The 19,446-nt window shown below is 36.5% G+C and overlaps 1 protein-coding gene across 6 annotated transcripts in view; it reads left to right on the forward strand.

Annotated features, from left to right (window-relative positions):
• The window catches only part of LOC131075755 (uncharacterized), a 102,577-nt gene that overhangs the window by 53,568 nt on the left and 29,563 nt on the right, over nucleotides 1–19,446 (forward strand). Inside the window, exon 5 of one of the 6 annotated variants that reach the window (XM_059217105.1) lies at nucleotides 6,072–6,292. The exons of the other annotated variants lie outside the window; for them this stretch is intronic. The gene's annotated coding sequence lies outside the window, so the exon portion shown is untranslated. The remainder of the gene's footprint in view (nucleotides 1–6,071; nucleotides 6,293–19,446) is intronic. 6 annotated transcript variants of the gene reach the window in all.

The following is a 19,446-nucleotide window of genomic DNA, read 5'->3' on the forward strand; positions in this document are numbered from 1 at the left end:
CTTTCCAACACTTGGTCAAAATTTGACTCTTTTGTTGTTGAAAACTCCACACTCAGCCATTTTTTAATTTAATTTTTTGTTCCTTGTTTCCCCTTGGCAAATTCCAACACTTGGGTCGACGACTCTAGAAATTCCCTTTCCTTCCTTGAACTTGGAGAGAGAGACCTTTCAACTTTCAAACTTGAGAAAGAAAATGGCAAGTTGAAATTGATATAAGTTTGAGAAGTTAGATCCTTTTTAGCATCTTTACATTTTTGGGTGATTTATCGAACCTAGTCTCTTCTCATCTTCCTTGAAATGGCAACTTAATCCTCTCAAAAGAATTTCAAAGAAAGTTTCTAATTCTGCTTTTGGCGCCACTTCACACTTAGCCAACTTGTCTTCAACTTGGTCTTGTGTAGGCAAGGAATTTCTTAAAAATTCATATGTTCAAAATTTTTCCGAGTGTTGAATTTCTCAAAAATTCTTCTAAGTGTTAAATTTTTCAAAAACTTGTCTAAGTGTTGGATTTTGAAAGTTTTCTTCCAAAACTGGTCATCTTCCAATTATGGCGAACTTATCCATGTGTTAAGATACTTTCTCATGTTCTTGGCGGACTTGGCACGACTTGGCACATCATTATGCCAATTTGATCTAGGCGAACCTCATAATTTCCAAGCCATTTGTCATTTGTTCAACTTCTTGCCAAGGGTGCATTTTACCTTTCTCAATCCATTTGCCAACTTGGCATGGCAGAGTTCAAGATTGTTAAGCCATTTTGTGGCAGACTTGAGCATTGTTTTTTCATCTTCTCCTTTGGCATGGCAGATTTGGAGTGTTCTTTGCCATCCTTGGGCAGATTTGGCAGCTGACTTGCATTGATCTTGGGCAGACTTTGAGGTTTGCTTGCGTAGTGTGCTGGCCATGGCGGACTTGATGGATGTTGTGCCATGCTCTTCATATGCTAGGGCGGAGTTTGAGCTTTGCAAGCCAAGTGTGGGTGGACTTTGCACTTCATTTGCCATCTCCCCTTGCTTCCTCTTTGGGCGGACTTTACCCTTGACTTGCATCTAACTTTGGCGGACTTTGATAGTGTGCCGACCATCTTTCTTTCTAGCTGGGCGGACTTTGCATTCTTTATGCCATGTTTGTGCTAGGTCGGACTTTGGCAATATCATGCCAAAGCATGGCGGACTTTGTACTTCCCTTTCCATCTCCCCTCTTCCTTTCCTTGACGGACTTGACTTCATGTTGGACATTCTTCACCGAGGGTCTAGGCGGAGTTGGCACTTGTTTTGCTACTTCTTGGCGAAGTTTACTCTTCATTTGCCATCCCTTTTGGGTGGACTTCAGCATCAGCATGCCAAAAGATGGGCAGACTCCATGGTTTTCAAGCCAAGGTTGGGCAGACTTTGCACTTGGCTTGCCATCTCCTTCATTGCTAGGGCGGACTTTGCAGCTTGCTTAGGGAATTTCCTTGACGCTTACCAAATTTTGAAATTTTATTCTCCAAGGTATCAACACTTAGCCCATTTTCCGAATTTTTTCTCTCCAAGGTATCAACACTTAGCCAATTTTCTGAAATTTTTCCATGGCGGACTTTGAGGTTGTCCAAGATGTTGCCATCTCCATGATGGGAGGAGTTTACCATATCTTGGACGTTGGAAACTCCTACCTTGAGTGAACTTCATGATGGCTTGGACATGGGCAACTCCATTGATTTGCACATTTTGAACCAGCCTGAGACATGGCCTTCTCAATTTTTTGCCATGAACACTTGGATGAATTTTTCATGTTTATCTGGAACATTTGGATCAACACCCCAGTCTGGAGATTTTCCCTTGCTTTTTGCAGTTGGAGATGCAAATTTTTGATTTCGAAGATAGGAATCCTGTTGCCATGACCTGAGCGACGCAATCCTAGGTCAACTTTCAAAAAAGCTGAAAAAAGGAAAAAAACAAAAAGCAAAAAAGTAGGTGAAAAAGATACTTCCTGAAATGGTCCCAAAGTGCCAAAAATTAAAAAGGTAAAAAAGAAAAAAAAGAAAATCCCACAAAAATAGGAAGGTGTTAGAATTGACCCTAAGCAATTGCGTTTTTCGTCCTTCGGGCTTTCTGAGCACTTTGATGGTGTCCAGACACCGTTCGGAGCATGATATCCCTATTTGGCTCAGATGATTCCCGAAAAACTCTTAACTCCTCATTGCAAAAGTACTAGTGACTAGCAGTTGCAATGCCAAGGCAAAACCCTAAAAAGCAAAAACAGGGGGTCCCCATTTGCAATGAGGCGATGTGTGAAAAGGTCACAACAGGCACCAACCCCTATAATAAGAGCACCAACTCTTCTAGCTATGAGCACCTACTCAACAGCTTGAGAACCAACCCAACACACATGAAGCATCAATTACAATGACAAACTGAAAATGACTTCTATCTCAGAAGTTTTACTCTTTTACAGTATTAAAGATATGCAAATCATTACAATCTGAAGATATGCAGTCCTTGAATGTTCTGCAAGTAAATATCTGAAAAGTTAACGTGATCAACTTTAATAAGAATCTGTTACAATCTGAATATGTCCAATCTTTAAATGTTCTGCATGTAAACTTCTGAAAATTGAATATGATTAACTGTAATGGTAATCTGCAAATAATATAACTGAATGTTGCCAACTAATCATGCCAGTAGACAATTCGCAGATGAAGATAGAACATGTTTATTATCAGTACTCTTCAAGTTCTTTTCTTCACAATCTCAGAATAGACTTAAGGAAAACATAAAACATGATTATACCTGATCTGAGAAAGAGCGGTACAGCACTTTCAATGCAAAAAGCTGCTTCTTTATTACAACACCACACCTTCAACTCTCAGTATTATCTTCTTTATAACTCACGTTTTTTCTCTCAAAACATCTTATACATATCTTTTAGATGATGTCTCCTTTCACTTCGAAATATAACTCCTTCACTAACACAACACATTCAAATCTTCATCAAACCTTAGCATGATTTAAATAGAACCTCTCTTAAGTCCCATGCAGTTTGAAGACAGTTTGTTAACATTTGTAGAACCACCAAGACAGTTGTAACTGTCAATCGAACTCAGAAATCGACTTTTACTTTCTTACGTTAGAGATAATAGGTGCTCAATTTCATTTATGATAATATGAAGTCAGTTTTCAACAAGATTCCAGTTACACCCGCGTGGCAGAAGTTAGTTGTAACTAAGTTACAACTCATCTTTCAGTTATAACCGAACCCCAAATACATAACCTGAAAATGCAAGTCAAACCAGATACTCCTTTATTCATGATTGAGCCCAATAATAATATGGTTTGAAAGCCCTGCACTCAATATTTCTCCACAAGTCCGAACTTGATGATTCACATAGTTTAACATGAGCATAAAGTTTATATCAAACTATGTATGCAGTCCAATCTGAACTGAATAAAAAATCTCCTTCAAATGTTCCCCCACAGATTTCTCCGAGCATCTGCATTCACACTCGGGGATGGAGATGTATTCCATCTCCTCTACACTGGTTACAGAAGACTCTGCCATTTCGTTGCAAAAGAATGATAAGTTTTACCAGGTTAACTTTTAAATAAATATATATGGGATACTCGAACTTTCACCAGGTTAACTTTTAAATAAATTTAAAAACATTCAAAATTAAATTATGTTAATATCAGCAATAATTAAAAAGATTATAATTATTAATAAAATTTTTATTTTAAAAGCTAAAACCTAAAAACATAATAATATAAAAAAATTTATACATGAAGATTTTCTTAAATAAAACTAGTATTTAGTATTCATTTGAAACATGGGATTTTTGGTGGTTTTTTGTTCACTTCGTTTGCACCTCAAGAGTCAATGAAAAAGAGGAGCTAATGGTTTTGGGACAAATAGTGGTTAGGCTCTGACATATTTCATGTGGTCTTTAAGTGAATGAAACTCAAGCTTTCAAAACCTGCCCAACGAAACTATCAATTCCTCTTTGCAGCTTGGACATAGACCTACAAATAAACCCTCAAATTGTTAAATACTATGAACAAGCCTTAACAAGTCGTTCATTGAACCAAAATTTGACTTGAAAAATTTTCACTGGAATTTTTTATGTCAAGGATGCCTATACACATCCTAGGGATGTTTGGTCATTTAAAAAAATATTGGCAATGGTGTTGTCCTACCATCTCCAATATGCTGTTGGGGATGTGGATGGGGGTTTGGCATTGTTAATCTCAGCAATACTATTTTTTCAAGTATGGAATTGGTTGCCAAAAGTCTTCCCATTTACATATCTCCTAATATCTCTGTTCTATTGCATTATGGGGACAGCGGGATGGCAAGGGACACATTTTGTTAATGGTAGTCCAAAGGCTGTTTTTTCTCTGGGACTCGGGGATACTCAAACTTTTACAAGATATACAAATGTAAATTTAAAATCCAACTTAATTTTACCAAATATTAGCAATAATTTAAAAAGTTATAATTATTAATAAACATTTTTGATTCAAAAGCTATAACCTATGATTATAATTAATACGCTTTTCTTTTGATCAGTAAAAGTGGCACTATGGGGCCACGCTCAATATATTGATATTAGAATTTTTTTAAAGATTTCATCATCCCACAGGGTCTGCAAGATCTGGAACTTCTTAATTACAGGGCATGCCTATTATAGACTAGGTAGGAGCCTTATATCAAAAGGGCTCATATCACATTGCTATTGATTCTTTTTGCTCAGCATTACAATACATTAAACACTATACTTGTATAGGGGTTGATATACAAAATTGACCCAAAAACTCACTGTAAAGTCTTTGAGATCATAAAATAACAAAGGAGCCAATGACACAAATTCACCAACCTCAGTGGCCATCATCCTTGATCTCTTCATCATCCTAGTTAGGAACCCAAACAAAGGACTAGTCCACCTCGCTAGAACACGTAACCTGACAGTTGCCTTCAAGAAGCCAATGCCCCACTTAGCATTTGTTTGCTAGGCCATATCATCCGCACTAGAGGCATGGATGATGATTGGGATCCAAGGTGTAATGTCCGTTTTTATAAATGCCTTAGTTTCTGCCCCAAAATCACAATTCCAAGTAATTTTCCTGCTAGGGTTAGGAACATAAACTTCATCATAAAATATCTCTAATTTATCGGGGAAATTCAATCATAGGGAAGCTAGGATAAGATAACTTGATAAGGTGCCTTAGAGATCCTCTACCCTAGGCCCAAGAGCAGATATATCATTCCTCTTGGCCTCATGTGGCCTGTGCTATCCATATGAGGTGGTGTACCTAGTTAGGTGTCCTATAACCATTTCCCTTCATCTTTCCATCCATTTCCTACTTCCTATGATTGGACTTCTGGGTATATTAATTCGCCATGAGAGGGATGAGGAGTATTCACAATAGGGTGCCCCGGTAGTCCATCCCTTCTAAAGCCCAAATGCAGTACCCCTTGGCCTCATGGGACCCTTTGGTCACCACCATGAGATGGCGTACCTAGAAGAGTACCCCATCACCGTTCCCCTCCTTGTAATCCCTCACTACCCCTACCATGGTTGAAAAAAAGAATATATATAGAACATCCTATATTGTGTCACGTATTCTATACATCTATATATTAAACAGTCATAAGCGATATCATAATATTAATCAGCAATGAACAGGTAGAAATAATATTCATTATGCTATATTAAGCAGTCATAAACAATACATCATTAATCAGCAAGTATTCATTAAACTATGCATAGGGAACTCGTACCACAGACCACCATATATGTTTGAGTATACTGTACACTCAATTAATTATTAATTCCCAAATCTGATCTCCTTCCCTGATCCCCTTGGAGTCCCAATATATACACCTCCCCATCGTGGATGAGGAGTCTTGTCTCTTCGTAAAGCCACAACCTTCCTTTGTGAGAGGTGCCCCTTCATCGTTTGCCCTTTCACACTTGTTGGAGTCTTGTATGTTATTGCACTTTATGGAGTCTTGTATAAAGGAAACTGTGAGAAGGTTTATGACAACTTTGTAATCAGAATTTTGCCAAGGATTGAAATCAGTTTTTGTGGCAGATTTAAGGACAAATTGTAGCAGAATTGAAGGAGGATTTATTGCAGATTCAGAAGAGGGTTATAACTTTTGTGACTACATTTTTGAATGAGGGGTTGGTGCCTCTAGCAGGAAAGTTCTTACAAACTGAATGAGAAGTTGGTACCTCTAGTGGACAAGTGTTCACAATTTGAATGAGGGGATGGTGACTCTAAATTTGTAAAGGAATAATTATATAAAGCAAGTAAGTTGCTGTGGTTTTCTCCCATAAGCATTTCCATGTAAATATTGTGGTATAGTGTTCTTTGCATGTGTATGATTGTTGTAATTGTGGTTAATAAAGTTTAAATTGATAAAAGTGATTATTATACTGATTCATCCCCCCTCTCAGTATAATTGTGTGCTCAACAAAGCCTGCCTAACGAAAACACTGATTCCTCTTTGCAGCTTGGACAAGATCTACAAATAGACCCCCAAATTGTTAAACACAGTGAACAAGCTCTAAACAAGTAGTTGTTGAACCAAGAAATGACTTGAAAAATGTTCACAGGAACGTTTTATGTCAGGGATGCTTATACACATCCCAGGGATGTTTCGCCTTTTAGATAAAAATTGGCAATGGCCAGGGGGGCACCCCTTGTCGTGCCATCTCCAAAATCCCCTTGGGGATGAGGCTGGGGGTTTGACATTGTTGATCTCAGCACTACAACTTTTCCAGTTATGGAATTGGTTGCCAAAAGTCTTCCCATTTACGTATATCCTAATTTCTATGTTTCACAGCAGTATAGGGACAACATGATGGCAGGTGACTCATTTCATGTATGGCAGTCTAAAGGTTGTTTTTTGGAGATAGATATTAGGGATACCCAAACTTTTGATTTATTTGTAATTCTATGGTCTTGATAGAGGGAGGCTCTAATCATTTCCCAACTTCTTAGACCATCGACCCTGATAACTTCACCAAACATTCTCCTTTTAGATTTGAGAAAATATGGTTCACTCATTTTTGGTTTGACCAGATGATTTCTTCCTTTTGGAGAAGTCAAAATTATCTGAATCAAATAGGAATCTATGTTTTCAATGAAACACTAAAAGCCCTTGAGTTCAAGCTAAAGGAATGGAACAAACACGAGCTCAAAAATTTATCCAAAGAAAAGGCATCCCTAAAGAAGAAAATAACGAAATTCTAGTTTTCTCTTTTGGATAACAATAGTTTGGAATCTATCACGAAAGAAGAAAAGGAAATCTCCTCTAAACTTGATGATATCTTTAAACATGAAAAGATCTTTTAAAGCAAATATCAAGGATCAGATGACTTCAAGAGGGAGATAAGAACCCGAAGTTCTTTCATCTAGCTTGTAAAATCCATTGACAAGGGAATCACAATTCCAAGCTTGAATTAAAGGATGGAAATCTCAATGAGGACCCTCATATCCTAAAAACTTCCTTGATGATTCTCTCTAAGGAAAATGAGTATTGTACGAACATGCAAGGGCCATTTATTGACCAAATACCCTCTTTGATTAGTCAAAAAGGGAATGAGATGCTCATGCAAACTATATTTATAGTGGAAGTTAAGACAGCCCTCTTTTGCATGGTAGGGAATATACCTCCAAGCTTAAATGATTTTTCGAACCTTTTATTTAACATTTCTAGGATCTTTCAGGGCATGAGCTATGGGAAGTCATCCAAGAATTTCAAGTCTCGATGTTCATGTTGTAATCCCTCAACTCCGCCGCCTTAGCTCTTATTCCTAAGGAAGAAATCAAGATTGTTTCCAAAGTTATAGCCAATAGATTAAAAATTCTCCTCCTTGCCATTATCCATGAGGAGCAAGGAGGTTACTTGCAAGGGAAACAAATTGTTAGTGGTACTGTTATGGTACATGAGTTCATTCACTCCTTGCTAGCCAGTAAGAGGAAACGACTATTTCTCAAATAAGATATTTGTAAGGCCTATGATAGATTGAAGTAGAACTTTCGGAACCATGTGTAGGTTAATTTCAGACTTAGTATTGGCCGGATCTTGGTCCAAAAGCTGTTACTCTTTAGCTAGTTTTGCAATTCTAGTCAATGGCTCAGCCAAAGGCTTCCCGGCTTCTCAATGTTTAAGGAAATGTGATAAACTAGCTTAATATCTTTTTATTTTTATGGTGGCTACTCTGGGCAAGTATGTTGAGTTGTCATTGATGTCCTAATCAGGATTGATGAGCACTATTATGACAGAGATTAATTGTCCCATCTATGATGTTGAAGGGAATTGTAGATGACATTTCCACAATACATAAAGCACAGTTAGTATACTAGATTCACAGACTTATAAGAGATCTGAACCTGTTCCTGAAAGAGCAGAATGAGCCAATACTATTACTGCTTTTAGACAGTGATTACATAGAACAGTGAATATGACAAAAATTAGAATGAGACAAATAAGACAGCTATTAGAATTAATTAAATATCTCTTTAAATAGCAGCGATGGATTATAAGAGAGAAGAAGTGATTAAGAGACTCTTAACAAGAAGTCTTAATTTATCCAAGGGGTGCGATTTATTTAAGAGGACAATTGTTTCACTAGAAGACAAATTCTTTTGTCTTATTCAAAAAGGTAATGTCTTTTGTCTTATTCACATAACAAAAAGGTGCGATTTTAAAGTGGTGCAGTTTTAAAAGGTCTCACGGTCTTGTTATCAAACAAGACTTAACAAAAGCGATTAATAATCATTCTCCAAGGGTTGCGATTGAGTGTGGAGTAGAATAATTTGTTTATTAAAACAAACATAACAAAAAGACATGCCAATTCAATAAGACATGACTCTTAAAATAAAACATATATATGGAGATTGGAATGGAAATTGAGCAAGGATGTTGGGATATATACTAAGAGGAAACTCTTTTGGTCTGATTTATATCAGACTTGAAGGTGATAAAGAAGACTCCAATACAGTGATTGAAGAGGAGCGTATTGTGAAGAACCTTTGAGATTATTATCCTTGTTTTGGACAGATTTAAGTAAGGAATTAAGGCAGATTTGTGTTTAATGGCCCCTTTTTTAAAATGACCTAGTATTTGCCCTAAAATCACAAATTCAGAATGAAACAAGGGCAAACATAGTTAGGGATATAATCTTCATTTAAGAACAAGATGAGATAAGCCAATTTTTTTTGAAACTTGCAATGAGCTTAGGCAACAATGTAGATATAACTCGTGAAATATACCCAATTCTAGTGTTGGGATATTTATAAACCAATATCAACAATTACATGGAAACTCAACCATAAGGGTTGAGTTGGAAGACATGATGAGGTACCCCAAGTATCCTTTACCCTAGGCCCAACAGCAAGACCTTGACCCTCATCTAGTCAGCATACCAATACCTTAATTATTTTACTTCTTGTATTTGTGAGCCATGGTGGAGAAGAGGGGAGAGATTTCAGAGAGTGCCCCAGAAACCATCTTTTCCCCCAAAGACCGTACCCTTTGTACTCCTTTGGCCTCTATGGGCTCATCTTGTCCCACTTTGAGCTGGTGTAGCTAGAAGAATGCTCATACACTGTACTCCTCTTGTAATCCTCTCACACCTTCCTTCATCATGACTTTGATATATCATAAGTGATGAAGCACTAATATATGTAAATTAAAACAGTAATTAGTTACTATTGAACTCATCATATTTTGTTAATATTATTGCACTATCTTGGCAATATTATATCAGATTTTATTCTCAGCACTTGCCTCAGATTATATTAATAACATTATGTTACATTACACCATTATGCTTTATTATATTAACAATATTTAACATTCCCCTCTTATGTCATATTAATCATATTGAATTAACAATATCATATTATATTATCAGCATCCTATTGTATTAACAATATTATATTAGATTTACAGCATCCTATTATATTAGTAATATTATATTACATTAACATTATGTTATGTTGTTTCACTATATTAGCAGTATTATTATGTTAATGTTTTCCTCATATATGATATTAACAGTATTAATTTGCACTCACAGCATTATAATATATATTATTAGTAGTCGTCTTATATCTACACCCATAGGTAATTCCCAAACGATATAATTACTGCTGATGACTTTTTGTCTTTCCCTTATTCTCTTCCTTTTTCCCCTAAGTTCCCTCCCAACATGATCTGCTGGGCCTTCTTATACACGTAGATGCTGATGTGAAGGGCTGTGTAGAGGGATGTGTCTCCCTGGGTTTTTTTAATTTAAGTTTGTGTAATGGTACACTGCCTTAATAAGTATCGTCCTTAACACAATGGACCGCTGCCTTTGTCTTGTAAATAATATATTATTCAATAATCGTTAGATGCTTAGTCATTATTTGATAAATGGCTATTCATTATTTAATAATTTATTATTGATAGAACTAAATGGTTATTCATTATTTAATAATATATCGCCGATAGAAATAAATGGATGATTAATCAGTACTAAATAAGTGTATTGATATTTAATTATATTTTAATTTAATTTTTTATTTTTATTCTTTTGTATTTTAATTTTATTATTATTATTATTTATTTTTAAATTATATTTCAAAGTGGAGACATTACATTGTGATCATACCTGTAGAAGACTTGAAGGCAGATTTATGATCAGACCTGTAGCAGACTTGAAGACAGATTGGTGATCAGAACTTTGGCAGATTTCTTTGAAAAGTATATGAGATTGATAAGGGAGTTATTGACTCTTGACTACAATTTTGAATGAGGGGTTGGAGCATCTAGTGATTTGGTGCTCACAAAATTGAATGAGGAGTTAGTGCCTCTACAGGTTGTAAAAACTATTGTTCATATAAAACAATTTTATTACCGTGGTTTTCTCCCTATTTAGGGTTTCCACGTATATGTTGTGTACTTGTTTTCTTTGCATTTAAATTCCTGCATTATTTGATTATTAAAATTTAAATTTGAAAAAGTGAGTGTTATATTGATTCACCCCCTCACCCCTCCCTCTTAGTATAACTGTGGGCCTAACAAAGTATATTTGATCTTTCAAAGTTGGGATCCTATTCATGTGTTTTTTAGACACATAATAAAATACCAAAGTATTTTACCCCCTCTTGAACAAAATCACCTCGGATGCTAAATATATGATCAACCAAGACGACTCCAAAGTTCCTAATGTCAGTTCTTGACATGTGGGTAACTCAATGGTGAATGTGATTTGCTGTATGCACAAAGGGACTTACGCAATTGTTTTCAAGACTTCTTATGAATAGAGGTAGCTTTGCCACATATTCAAATGACTTATGATGTAATGTTCCCTACTTAGTAACCTGGAAAGAATACAAATGGTTGGTGAACTACGACAAGACAAATTAACTTTTTACTTAATACCAAGGCTACCAGGAGATGAGGGTACTTGGAGACTCCGGAGATTGGTACTTTTACTGGTACGACTAATTTTCAAAAACAGGAGACGGGGGTACTTGGAGACTCCAATTTTTTTAATAAATAATATTTAATAATTTCCAAAACATATCATGACATAGAACTTTGAAAACAAGAACAGTGGTAAAGTTTAACATTCTTTAAAATTTAACAAAAATTGAAATTAAAATTGCTTAGTGAAAGTAAGGTAATATAGATGTTGAGCACACTCAATATTGTTCTCTAAATAGTAAAGGCAATTTCTCTTTAGACTATTACAATGATAAGAAATCAGTCCTCTCAAAAAGTCTACACTGTCAATAGTTCCAATCACTATAACTTTGCATGGATTTTTGTCTTCCTGTGAAACAGTTTCCTTATTAGTCATTTCCCTATGACTTTGCTTTGTTGCAACCTTAGCTTATTTGTTTGCTTTATTTTTTTTGCCTTTTTACTTTATTTTGCCCCAAGTTTTCTAGGAGGAGACATCAATTTTTGGTCAGGAGACTTCGGAGACGGCAGGGAAAAGCACCTTATGCGTCAAGAGGTTTGCAGAGAAGTATCTGGTACCAGAGATGCGTCTTCGGTATGTCTTTGGTATCGGTACGGGTCTCTAGGGGTAGGAGACGGGTCTCCTGGTAACTATGCTTAATATGCTCTATAAACTCTCTATAAAATACCTTGCAGAAAACATTAAGATTATTATATTTATTTGGCATATTGAATTTGAATTGTTATAGTTGTTTTCATTATAAATATTTTTTGTTGCAGATTAATGTTTTGGTCATGATGTCATGATTGGGTTGCCCAGCCAACCCATGCTAAGCCCTCCGGGTCTTACTAGCATGTTGTGGGTCTTATCCCCCTGATCATACTCTGTTTGGTAATGAAGTCATGATCGGGTTGCCCAGCCAACCTAGGCTAGGCCCTCCGGGTCTTACTAACATGGTGTGGGTCTTATCTCCCTGATCATACTTTGTACCCTTATCATTTCACTAAAGTTGATCAGATATTAATTAATTAATACCTTATTTATATTGTCATTCATTGATTATCTATTCTGATCTTCATTATGTTATTCAACACCATTGCTTGTTTTACAGATTGTATTAAATATATGCCCATAGTATTGTCATCTTACTGTGCCTTCATCAGATTCAGTTCACATTATCATTATAGATAATTTTATGATTATTATATCAGGGGAACAGAATATGAATCCATTAGACTTATATACTGTGTTATAATGTGTTTCATTCTATTATGATTACATATATCAAATCATCGACATTAGATATGCTGTGAATTTTCTGTAGCTTTATTAGCAGATTATTAGCAGATTTCCAGACAAGTGAAAGCAGTCTGTATTTATCTCATATTATAACTGTTTGACAACGACTGATACAGTTTATTAATCTCCATATATTATTAGGCACACTAAATTATTCTATTACCATTACTTATTATGCAGAATGCAAATCCATTAATGTTATTTAATGTAATATAATATGATTCTTTGCTTTATGAATTTGAATGCATCCACAGATTACTACAGATTTCTGAAGGTTTATTACAGATTAATTTCAGCTACTAAATTATTATAAATCTGTTTATGTATATTATATATTCAAACTGCTTTGAAATTTTAATGATCATATCAGCATTTAAATTTATTATCTATCATACGAACTAGATATTCACATTGTTCAGTTCCTAAGGAGACTTACCTGGATCGGCTCTCCTCTGACTTTTTCCTGATCGCCTTTCCTTGGGACTTTTCTTCCTTCCTTACTCGATATTATCCCTCTTCTCATACGGTACTATTTTATGTCCCCGTGTAGGATGACACAACGCTTTATTAATACCACAAGAAATTGTGGCTTATAGGATGACGTCTCTTTAGAGGAGACGTGACTTGCTTAGAGTCACGTCTTCCCACAAGACTAACCATCGCACTACTAAATCTAATAATTAATCATTAAATTAGTAACTATCAATAGTTCTCATTAATTAGAGTTTTTAATGTCGGTTTCTGTTATAACCAAATCATTACAGTAACAATTGGAATTATTATTCATCATTAGAAAATTAAGAAACAAACTGATCAAACTAAGATCTAAATTCTGATCAAAATTTTTAATTACATGAATATATGAACATTGAATATTGGTACATTTGATATTAGGACATGACATATGATTTTGCAAGATGAGCACTTGATCTATCTCTAACAACGATTTTAAAATAAAATGTAAAAGGAAAGGGTTTAGGGAGTTCTATTCTAATCCTATCTTAATCCTAGAATGCAAAATATAGTGAAAGGCTCGATGAAATTCAACTGGGCTTAGTCTTGTCATACAATGAACAACTCCACACAAGCTTAGTGCAATCTTCTAAGGTCATCAATTGATATTCAGATTCATACTCACAACACTAACACCATCCATTTGATCAATATCAATGTACAATAGAAATCGAAGTTAAGCTTAGATTAAATTCCAGTTGACCACACAAGGCAAATTCACAATCAAAAAATAGCTAGTGGTATGGATAAACGAATTTCATATAGATTCATTCAACAATTTCTTCATTCAACTAAAATACTTAAAGCAAATTCTAAACTAAATTCAAGGTTTAAAGAACCACACAATACTCCAAGATCTCATAAAAATCACCCAAGTTCAATGATTCAATTCAATTTTGGTAGCATCTAAGTGACAATTCTCAAAATCTCTCCTTTACAAATGAAAGGAGAAGGGGTTAATATAGTCTCAAAATGAAATGAAGGACCAAGGTTCATTTAGAATCAAGGGCCGAGATCATGCCAACACATTCCTAATTAGGGTTTACATCAAAAAGTGGAATCTTATCCATATCACAAAACTCGAGGAATGGGGTCCAATGAGACGACTCCTAGTCATCAAGCAAGCTGTCTTCTAGAAGATTCTTTCCTCCATCCCTCTCTCTAGCTGCATATTCAATGAATCTAAACATGATTAAATTGAGCTCCTCCATTGTGACACTTGGCAAACCATCTAACTGCAATTTGATCACATCCAAGGCATCTGAGCAAGTATCAAAAATGTTTTTCCAATCTGGTGTAAGATTTTGCAAGTTGTTGATGTGGATCATGAGCAAAGCCAAATCATTCAATTGATTCTTCTTGATAGACTCCAACTCTTTGAAGTAAACAAACTTCATCTTTATATTCAATCCTTCTACATTCAAAGTGCTGGAAGTGTGGACATCTTGTCCCAATTATTTCTTCAATTGATGCGAGGATCTTCGATTGTATCCCTTGGATCAATCCCTCAATCTCTATGCACTCATCCTTCTTATGATCAAATACTGACTTCATAGCTAAAGAACAATTCCATTCATGGAAGTCGTATACATTTCCCTCCTGCATAACTCCCTTCTGGATCAATGTAGATGTAGGAATCTGCTTCAACACCTTGAAGCGAGGAATATTCTTGTCTTGCATTGTCTGGAACTCTTCCCATACTCCCTCCAAGATTGTATCCCTCTTATGAGCAGTGTTGTTCTATCATAGGCTTGGGCGAATTGGACTAGGAAGTCATTTGCTTGCTTCAAAATATCCTCTTATCCATTTTCCAACCTCCTAGTATGTACTCCTCATTGCCTTATGATCATTAGGTGATCCAGGAGCAATAGCAATAGGTGAAACAAATTTAGGATCTTCATGCCTTAGGGGATTCAACCCTTCAATGTATTCCTTGAGTCTCCTGTTTTATTTCTAGCATTTCTTTCTTCTCTTCAACTCTATTCAATTGTGTCTTGATAGACCTAACAGAATCATTCCGTTCTTGAAACTCTTGTTGCTTGTGAATGGTCCTATATCAATTGTTGTAACTTGATAGTCCATGGGAGTGACCTCGTCTCTAGGCTTATCAACAGTTGGGATAGCCACTTGCACAATGCGTACTCCTGAATCATCTCTAGAACTCTTGGAGAACTTCTTTGCCGCCTTCTTTTCTTTAGCCTTACCAATCAGGGCTAAGAAGTCATCTCAAGGCTATCTGCGCCTCTATAACTTTCTTCTTTCCATAGTATTCATCAACCAATTAGGAACTGTTGAAAATTCCATCCCATCTTCGAGTTGATGATGATCATCAAGTCCTCTCAAGGTTGAAATCACCCCATCCTCTTCTCTCTTCTTACTTAAATTTACCACATCATCACCTAAATGGACCTCAAGATGAATGGTAGATCCTGGTTGCTGTTCTTCGTCTTCATGTGGCACTAATTTTGCTGATGCATGTTCATCTTGATCATTCTTTGGTAGGATCTCCATATCAGAACCTTGCTTGGATTCATTGCCCTCTCCTGGCATATCATTCTCCTTAATGGACGAAGAGCTCTGGGTAGATTGAGGAGTGTTATACTTGTGCTTCTTGTGTCTTTATTCTTGACTAGCAATCTCCTTACCTTTTGCATGCATTCGTCCAGGCATACCTTTTCCTCTTTTAGGAGCTTGACTCTCCTCATCATTGTTTGCTCTTACATTGCTTATAGTTCTTTCATCATCATTGAGAGAGTACTCCTCACTCTTCATTCTTTCATAAGTCAAGGTGGTATTTTAGCTCCTTAGCTTGTTTATTTGTTTGTCCACCCATTCCCTGGAGCAATCATTTACTTCTCATTAAAATATTCAAATCTACCATTGCAGGCTTACACCAATTAGGTGATGTAATTGGCTTGTCCTTTTCCTTCACACATTGAGGATGAATATGATTCCCATCATCCTTCACTTGATCAGGAATCAAGAAGAAGTAACACTTTCTCATTAATCCACTGACATTCGAGACCACATCTTTCTCCTAACTCCTAGCTCATTTGTAAGATTCGCCCAATAGTCCTCGATGTCAATCTTATGTGTAAAATTTTCTCCTTTATTTGTTGAAATTCTCTGAATTGGATCAAAACGGTTCCTTGCCTTGTATATCCCAAGATGAAAGAACTCTAGCTCTTCATTAACTGTCTCTGTTGCTACTGTGGTGGGGCATATCTCCATCTTCCCAAGCGTGATAGGAAAATGTAATGTCCCCATTTTAGCTAGTATTCAGATGATGTGTCGTTAGCCTGTTTTGCATTGGTCTCGAGGGCTAACTAGGATCTTACAGGGATCAGGGAGGGATTTGGCCTAGGCAATTTCAGTTTCAAGGCAATGGGAGGTGTTTTGACAGGGTTTCCAGATACTTCTATTTATAGTAAGTCAGCAGTGGCTCAGTGGCCAGAAATATTTGATGCATTTTTAATGCCAATATTTTGGTGCATTTAATTCTTCATAAGGTTTGCCATTTTAATGAGCCATTAATTAATTGGGCAATTAAATTAAAGTTCCTAAAGTTAAATTTAAATGTTTAACTTCAGTGATTAATAGATGTTGGGACTAATGTTTAAAGGGAAAAATTTAAAAGTTCCCTTTCAATGTGGAGACATAAGGGGATATTATTAGTTTATTGTAACAATCTTTTATCCCACATTTATGGTGTATTGGGAATTGTGCCAATTGGAGTTATAAATAAGAGCTTGAAGTGCTGATTGTGATATCTTGGAAATTGTGTATTCTTGGAATTGGAGTTTTTGGAATAATCTGGAGATTTCTTGGCTTTTGAGGACGAAATCTCTCATGAGCAACACTTCCTACGCTACTGAAAGATATAGTCTGGGAAGTTCAGAGTGTTTCCATACAAGCGACACCATTGAGCTTAAGTTTGTGGTACAGATGTGGAGATTATTGTTAATACATTATCTGGAGTCTGAAAAAAGCGATTTGGAAAGATTTATTCTGATTTTATCCAATATTCATGCTTGCTGGACCATACTGCAGTATCATTTGAGTCATGCCTTGCTGTTGGAGCCGTGCCAATGAGCAAAATTCATCACTTGTCTGGGCGATGGAGTTTGGGAAGGAGGCGACTGGGTTTTAGAGGGCCAATCAATGCATATTAGCTGCTCCTTGTGACTGGGTTGTAATTGTTGTCCAATGTCCAATGCTGGCCGCACTATATGAAGGTATCATTCATTATATTGAGGCCGAACACATTGCATATCACAACGGGTATCTTTGGGAGGAGATTCATGCATCAAAGTAAGACATTTAGGACTGGAATAATACGTTGCTGCGCCTCTTTCATAATCTGAGTACTGAGATTGTATTTTTGCCATCATTTGGAGGAGCTTTCTGCGTTGGACATGCTTGTGAGTACTAATTTGTAACCTCCAGATTTTCTAGGTATCATTGGTCTAGATAATAGACTTGATTTTCTGAACTGGGCTGTCAAAATATTGTATTAAATCTGAATATATTGGCTGTGGGAAAAATCTGGAATTTTCATTGGAAAAAACTTTGTATTTTGCCCATAGTTCCAGGTTTCGCTAGGAATTGGGGAAAAACCATTGTATTTTGCCCATAGTTCTAGGGCTTGCTAGGACTCGTCGAGTCTTGGCAAGTCCCGAGCCGAGTGACCCTAGCCAGGTCTCACGGATTTGAGACTCTTTAGGAACTCGCTCTAGGTGAGACTCACTAGAAATTGGTTTTTTGTTGAGACTTGCCGAGTTTTTGCCGAGTCATGCTGAGTCTTGCCGATTTTTTGTTGAGTCCTGATTCGAGTCAGCCTTGTCGAGTCCGCGCAGAGTTCGAGTTTCGTTTCTATGATTTTGCTAGCTATTCCAATCTATAGAATTCTCTTTTTTCAGTCTTCGTTGAAAGTTCTTTTTCATTTGGTAATTCACGAGCATTGCAAAATTAAGCACATTGTCAAACTATCATTCAAACCGTGCAGACAAACTCAAAATTATATAAGGGTGGACATACTTTGGTATCGGAGCATGCGTGCAAACTATTCGACAAAATTCCATTGAATGTAAAGTCAAAGAATTAGACTACAATAGGGGGTGCCATTACAAAAAAGTAATACCTTGCCTATGCTTCCCTTTTGGAATGTAATCAAACTTTGATAGTTGCCTCACTATCTCAAGCAACGCCATCTTGTTGGTTGGATACCTAGGAAGCTTGTATTGTTTAGAAGTGAATCCTTGCATCCTTAGGTATGTGAAGGTAGGGAATTAAATGAACCATGATATGTACTTCTCTACAAATGACATTGCCTCCTTGGACAACCTTTTATGTACTCCACCTTGTAGAAACCGTATGATGTACATGGTAGATGTATCATTCACCCTTCTATATTGTTCTTTCTCATGTAGGTGGAGTTGTGGATAACAATCATACACCTTGTATTGTCCAGGCCTATTTCCAACTTCGCCCTTGCACACTAGTTCCTTGTATATGATATGCCTTGCTAGCATGTAGACTAGGTAGGAAGTCATTTAGAAGGACTTTGTTCTCTCCAAACTCCTCACCTGGATGTCTAGGTTGTCACTTATAATCTTAGCCCAATTGATCATCACTGTTCTAGTTGGCATCTCCTTAATGAAATAAAACATCCATGTTTTGAATAAAGTTCCTTGAGGTGCCCCCATGATCTTGTTGACTAGAAATATTAGGTCGCTATACTCCTCTTTGAAATTTGAGCATAAGAGTCACTTAGGTAACTTGGAGTGGTGACGCCTTGTCTCAAGGACCCACTCATTATTGATGAGCGTCATACATGCTTAGATCCTTTCTCAAACATAGCTTGGGCATCCTCCTTAGTTTTTACTTGTATGTCCTGGTGGCTAGGAATTCCAAACGCCTCCTATATTGACTCCTCGGCGAGGTATGCAAGCACCAATCCCTTAGGTGTTCAGATTGTTCTGAATTGTGGATCGTAGTGCCTTGCACACTTAACCATAAGTTCATTATATTGTATTGATGGTTGGAAGCCAGCTGCGTGGTAGGTTCTACTCTTCATTATGTTGACAGCCAAGTCAGAGGGTAACTGGTTCTTCGTTCCATACATTCTCCGCTTCATCCTCTTCCTATCCAGGTACTCCATGTGAGTGTCTCCAACTTTCTTCCATTTG

This window comes from Cryptomeria japonica, chromosome 1 (assembly GCF_030272615.1).
Source record: "Cryptomeria japonica chromosome 1, Sugi_1.0, whole genome shotgun sequence".
NCBI classification, from domain to species: Eukaryota; Viridiplantae; Streptophyta; class Pinopsida; order Cupressales; family Cupressaceae; genus Cryptomeria; species Cryptomeria japonica.